Source organism: Macrobrachium rosenbergii, chromosome 42, assembly GCF_040412425.1.
Source record: "Macrobrachium rosenbergii isolate ZJJX-2024 chromosome 42, ASM4041242v1, whole genome shotgun sequence".
Lineage (NCBI taxonomy): Eukaryota > Metazoa > Arthropoda > Malacostraca > Decapoda > Palaemonidae > Macrobrachium > Macrobrachium rosenbergii.
Genome location: NC_089782.1, coordinates 40,681,921 through 40,688,821, shown reverse-complemented (window position 1 = coordinate 40,688,821; position 6,901 = coordinate 40,681,921). Strand labels below are relative to the sequence as shown.

The following is a 6,901-nucleotide window of genomic DNA, read 5'->3' as shown; positions in this document are numbered from 1 at the left end:
CGTAGAATAGTCCTTACGCAATGTCTGCAAGCATCCTGAAAGAGTATTATTCAGTAATTTTCCTCAACAAAGAATGTAATTTTTCCTACTTTCTTTTTTCCATGACTGGAAACCATCTGGAGAATGGTCTTCAGGCCACCTTAGCCTGAAAAATGCGTAGAATACCCTTTAGGCAATGAATGCAAGCATCCTGGAAGACCGTACAATTCACTAATTTTCCTTAACAAAGAGCCTGATTTTTTTTTCTTCTTTCTTTTTCCATAACTGGAAACCATCCAGAGGGTGTCCCTCTGGACGCATCGTCTGGAAAATGCATAGAACAGTCTTTAGGCAATGTTTGCAAGCATCCTGGAAGAGTGTATTATTCAGTCATTTTTCTTAACAAAGAGTGTATTTTTTGCTACTTTCTTTTTCCAAGACTGGAAACCATCCTTCGGGGCACGTTGTCTGGAAAATCAAATAACGTTTAGGCAGTACTTATAAGTATCCTGGACCAGTGTTTTAATCAGTAATGTCGCTCATCAAAATTTGCGTTTTTTTTTTTTTTAGCATTCCTGAAAACTTTCCAGGGAACGGCCTCCCGGCGAATTCTGAAAGTATCGGAGAAAGAAATCTATCCATCATTAATATCACATTTCAAGGACTGTACCTTTGAACATTTTAACTCTCTGCGATTGCAAATTAATTAGAAAATGGCCTTTCAACAATTTCTGGATGCAATGGATTCCGGTAAGGAACGGAAGTTGTGAGAACTTCGCCTGGACTCTCGTGAAAGAGAAATATTTTACTTTTCGCTCGTTGAGAGGAATCGACTAATTAATTGCTCTTGTCAGACAGCGTACCTCTGCAAACTTTGCTTTGTTTAAAATGATGAGTTTTTTTTCTCGTTGCAACCTGCTTTGCAAAGCTGTTGATTTCAGACATTTGCAAAAGCACTTCAAGTGCTGTTACAAATCAACGCAGCCTATTCATATGGGACTTTATATAATATATATATAGTATATATATATATATATATATATATATATATATATATATATATATATATATATATATATATATATATTAATTTATTACTTTATGTCATATAGATCTTCTCTTCTCTTCAGGTACAAAGTTGTTGTTATCTACTGCTGTTCCTTGTGATATTAACGAGGTGCTAAGCTATTATTTTGGAATACACAGAATTTAGGCCAACAGCCAAGCGCTGGGACCTACGAGGTCATTCAGCGCTGAAACGGAAATCGACAGTAAAGGTTTAAATTTGTTAACAGGAGGAAAACATCGCAATTGCAATACGAAACAATTGTTCGGAGAGAGTGGAAATTAAGATGGAAGAAAGAAAATATGACCGGAGGTACAGTAAAAGGAATGAAAAGGTTGCAATGCCTACAGTGCACCGCGTGAAGTGCACTGATGGCACTAGCCCCCTACCTAGCAAAGCTGTTGATTTCATACACATTTGCCAGAACACTTAAAGTGCTGTTACAAAGTAACTCATTGTATTCATATAATATTATATATACAAATATATATATATAATATATATATATATATATATATATATATATATATATATATATACATATACATAATAGATCCAGTCTTTCTCCAGATACACGACATGCATATTATCCTGGTGCTAGTTCTCATGACATTAACGAGTTGCAATGCTAATATTGTGGTTAGTGTAACAAGCTGTGCATGAGGGTAGTCTAGTATAGACAACATCTGTTTACACTCTCAAGTTCGCCTTACTTGTACTCTATACTGAGAAACACCAACAGATCCCGAAGACTTAATGTACACCAAATAGGCCTACTCTTTCCCTCAAACTTTGAAATTATCTTCCTACTCCGTTTTCTTTGATTTATACAATATCCCTCATTTGCTTTTTTACCTTAACGTTTGATGCTGCTTACAGTCGCTTATGCGTCATTAATTCAAACTTGCTTCTGATCCGGAGAAAATTATACAATTTAGATCATTCCATTTCCCTTGAAGGATGTTTCATTGCAACTCACGAGACAACCTATAACAACGTTTTGAATGCTTTAACAGACATATCAAAAGATCCGAAATGCCTGACAATAGATCATCAAAACCAAACATTCATACGTACATTCATACATATACACACATACTTACATATGAAGGTGAGTGAAAACTGGGACTCTGAACAAGTTTACACATTTTCAAGTGTGTGTGTATATAATATATATATATATATATATATATTTATTCCATATTTTATATATATATATGTGTGTGTGTGTGTGTGTGTGTATAAATATATATATATATATGCATATATATATATATATATGTATATATATATATATATATATATATATATATATATATATATATATATATATATATATATATATAGCCTTATCATCACTGCCTTCCCAAACATCACCAACAGAAAAACCCACCAACCACCAATAAACAAACAAAAAACGTATATACATCGTAACCAGTGCGTCCACGACAACACGGACAGTTCAGCAGTTCGGTTCTTAAATGTTACAAAGGCCTTGCCCTGGGAAACAAGTACATACACGGCAATTTGGGCCATTCGGCTCTGCGGAAGAGGATAAAGGTCCATTTTTGGGGGAGGGCCCGGTCAGAGACTGCGCTTGTACCCGTTTTGTTGCCAAGCCTGCTTTTGTGCGTGTCCTTCAATTTTCCGCTTCTCTAGTTCTGGCCTGCACGCAGTCCGCCCAGCCTACCTACTACTCCGTTGCATAGCGAACGCTACTACTTTTCTGGGTCAGTGTTTTTTTTTCCATTCTATTTTCTTCTATGTTTTCTTCTTCTGTCTCTCCGTTGGAATTGGTAATTAGAATTTAGGCCAAAAGGCCAAGCACTGGGACCTATGAGGTCAGTCAACGCTGAAAAGGAAATTGACAACAAAAAGGGTTGAAAGGCGTAACAGGAGGAAAACCTCGCAGTTGCATTATGGAACATTGTTAGGAGAGGGTGGAAAGTAAGATAAAAAGATAATACGAACGGATGTACAGCAAAAGTAATGCAAAGGGGTGCAGCTAGGGGCCGAAGGGACGCTGCAAAGAGCCTTTTAAGCAATGCCTACATTGCACCGCGTGAGGTGCGCCAATGCCACCTACCCAACTACGGGGTCCTGTCTAGGCGTAGAGTAGGTAGTACTAGGTTCTATGATTTTCTTCTACCTCTACGTAGAGTAGGTAGCTGCAATTGTTACGTGCCGAACATTTTTCCTAAAGCCGCCGTCTCTATTTTTTTTTTTTTTTTTTTATCATTCGCCAGTTTTTGTTAGCACGAAGATATAATTCTATTTATATGATTCCCGCAGTCTTTTTTTTTAAAATTTACAAATTATGCTCAATTTTTGACAGGAAGTCCTTCATATTTGTTCAAGACACTGACGTCTAATTTTTGTCAAAATACGCTTCATCGCAGTGACTTTTTTTTTTTAATTACCTGAACTCTGACCCAACTTCCACTAACCAAACAGACTATAGTTAGTGAAAAATACGCCTTATATAATATGGTCTCACATTGAATGGATTTGACAGGTTTTGTTAATATGACCATTATAGAATTAAAATTCCTCTCTCGGCTTGAGATTCATTTTCATCAGCCAACTAGGCACTTGGAACCCTCTTCGGAACCTTTGTTAAAATAAATACCTCAATGCCTTCATAGTTTTTGCAAGCGTCCAGGCAACTTACACCATTTAACCACCAAAATTTGCCCCAAACACAAGATATTGGGGTTGCTGTACGAAGTCATTCATGTCCATGTTTGTTTATCGACCTTGATAGAAACCCAGGGTTAGATTAACATTCAAATCTTACTTAAATCGATATTACCCCTCTATTGTACAATTTTCTTGCATTAGACTCAATGGATGCGTTTTAGATTTTTGAGTTATTTTTGCTTCGGTTTATTTTAATTTTTTCTCGTCTTGAATTTTATTCAGATCACTTAATTTTAACGACTATGGTAATTCTTTGTATCGTATTATGACCTACATTGAATTTTATTAGTTTGATATTACCTTCATCATTACATGGGCAGACTGATTTCCATGCTACTCAAAATTGACAGTTTTTTTTAAAGTTTTATCATCCCCTCCAGTGTCGAGATCAAAATATACCACAGAATTTCATGCTGCAGACAAAAGGAAAACTTGGCTAGCTAGGGCCATTCAGGAGTATTACCACTCAGTTGATATTGTCTGATATTGTCTCTGATATTACGTGTGCAAATCGATACGGTAATTACATATCAAAATTTTGTAAATCATCCACAGATGGCCGCACCTTAGCTTTGCATGCCATTTTATTCTTACCATCAATTCCTCGTTCAGTTTAGAGTTCAAATATTCTGTTAGGACTTTATTAGATAGTTATTAGTCTGGAATGCTTTTACACCGAATTTAATAAAATTACAGAATTACAAAATCCATTTGTAATTTTTAATTATTAACGTTCCACATGCTCACATGCCCGCTTCAACTAAAGGACATTTTTAAAGTACCCGGATTTGCATGCAATTGGTTTAACCCGTTTCACATTAAAGAACTTACCGGCAGCAATACTACCATCCCATATGTAGGCTAACAAGGAATCGGCGTGTACAGTATGTAAGTCTTAGCACTTTACCTCGTTACCTCCGTTCAGGTCAGGTCGTTTCCCTTCAAATCAGTAGAACCTGCGGAGAGGGAAATTCATTAGCCTCAAGACATGAACAGTGGTAATGTAACAATACAAGCTGCAGTGAAAAAAAAGTAATAAAATTATTCAAGCAGCTTTTATATCTGTTCTGCATGCTAAGTGACATCTGAAAGCAAGCACTGTAAAGGCAAAATCTTGCAAGTTTGTCTACAGCATAATGTAATTTTTTAACAATGGATTTTTACATTTTAAGATTTTTTTTTTAGTAGTTACGTTTTGAAGCTCCTAAAAATATCAGAACCGGAATTCAAAAAACTAATTCTAATTAGGATTTTAATGTTATATAAAATTTAATCGTAATGAAAGTTTTCTTAATTTTATACTAATGCTAAATACCAAAGTTTGACTAACATATATTTTTTGCAAGAAGAAAACCCCTGAAGGGGGAGGTTTAGCTTGCAGTGTTTATTTAAGGGTATATGAAGAAGAAATTTACCTTCAAATTCAGTGTTAAAAATATTTACCTTCAGAGTTCATCTTCCTGAAAAAAATTTTACGGAATCAATTAACAGAACATTTAATTTTAGAATTGGTTAATGGGTTGTAAAAAAGTATCAAAAAAAATCTTGAAAAATTAAAAATAATTGATTTCAGAGCAATTTTTAATGTTCAAGTATTCAGAATAAGGAGTGGTAGTAAAAGTACTTTCTTAAAATAAAATACCAGTTGCCTACTTGAAAAACAGGGCAAAAAGCAGAAAAAATCAAATTAAAATAAATCGAGCAATAGCAGAATAAGCACTTAAGTAAAAGTACCAGAAAATACCTATGAAAAACAGGGCAATAAAATACGAACAACGAACGAAAATAGGAACCATCCAACAACCAACCCACTGCTTAAGTACTCCTGACAAAAGTATTTCCACGACGAACTGTACTATACGTCTAATGCGAAGCCAAGGATGATGTAAGCTTGGAGCGTTCTCCCATGTCCGAGATCCTTGCGTCGTTTGCGGAGCGACCGCTAGATGGCAGTAATATACTAGGTATGGTTTTCATCTGTAAAATAACCGTGAGGAAGGGAGCGTTTTGTGTGTGTGTGTGTGTGTGTGTGTGTCTGTGTCTGTGTGTGATTTCCTGGGTACAGGATTCAGGCGATATGTCAACTGCCCAGTCGTTCTGAAAGCGTTGATTTCTTTCCGTTTGATTATTTTCTTTGATGAGATCTTCGTGAATATGTCCAGTCATTTCTATGAAATAGTCCCCATAGGGGGTTAGTGCCGTCAGTGCACCTCATGCGATGCACTGTGGGCGTTACTTGAGGATCTTTGCAGCGCGCCCTCGGCCCCTAGCTGCAACCCCTTTCGTTCCTTTTACTGTACCCCCTTTCATATTCTCTTTCTTCCATCTTACTTTCCACCCTCTCCTAACAGTTGATTCATAGGGCAAATGCGAGGTTTTCCTCTGTCCACACCTTTCAAACCTTTTGCTGTCCATTCCCATTTCAGCGTTGAATGACCTCATAGGTCCCAGTGCTTGGCCGTTGTCCTAAATTCTATATTTAATTCAATTCAATTCAATTCATATTTTTTATAGTTCCAGGCATGTGCAAAATAACTAAGATTGCAAAGTCAGTATCAACAAATTCATTTACACAAGAATGATTGAATCCCAAGATTGTACACATTTCAAATGTTCTCTGAACAATATATTATTGTTTGGAGATTCGTATTCTTTAATTCATTATCACTGGAGCCCCGGCGAAACAAATGCAGCGAGAAATAAAGTAAAGAGTAATCAAGTCTCAGCGGGGAAATGATGCCCTTTGAAAAGAAGCCGCAAGACGAAGCAAGTCTCGCAAAAACTGGATGTGTTGGACGAACGAAAACAACTCCGCTGTTGTTGCCATGGAAACTAGGGTTTATGTCCAAGGAAGGTTTCCCGGAGAGATCTTACAATAACAGACGTATAAGGAAGTCTATTTTTTATGTGATGAATTCCCTTCCTTCAAGTTATGTTTTTAGTTAATGGCTCAAAATGATGAGGTTGTAATATTCAGTTGGTAAGGATGGATGAAGACTTGGCATATCCGTTTAATGCAGCCTTTCTTTCGTAACTTATATCCAAGGAAGGATTCCCAGAGTGATCTTACAATAACAAAAGTTTAAGGAAGTTATTTTTCACGTTATGAATATGCTTCCTATAACTTATGTTTTTAGTTGATAGCTTCGATATGAT

General features: G+C 36.2%; 1 long non-coding RNA gene across 1 annotated transcript; it reads right to left on the bottom strand.

Annotated features, from left to right (window-relative positions):
- Window positions 1-4,412: 4,412 nt before the first annotated feature.
- LOC136827673 (uncharacterized) lies at window positions 4,413-5,584 on the bottom strand. Its single transcript, XR_010849834.1, has 3 exons — window positions 5,490-5,584; window positions 5,161-5,205; window positions 4,413-4,701 (listed from the first exon to the last, which is right to left on the bottom strand). It is a non-coding gene; the product is annotated as an uncharacterized lncRNA (long non-coding RNA).
- Window positions 5,585-6,901: the final 1,317 nt, after the last annotated feature.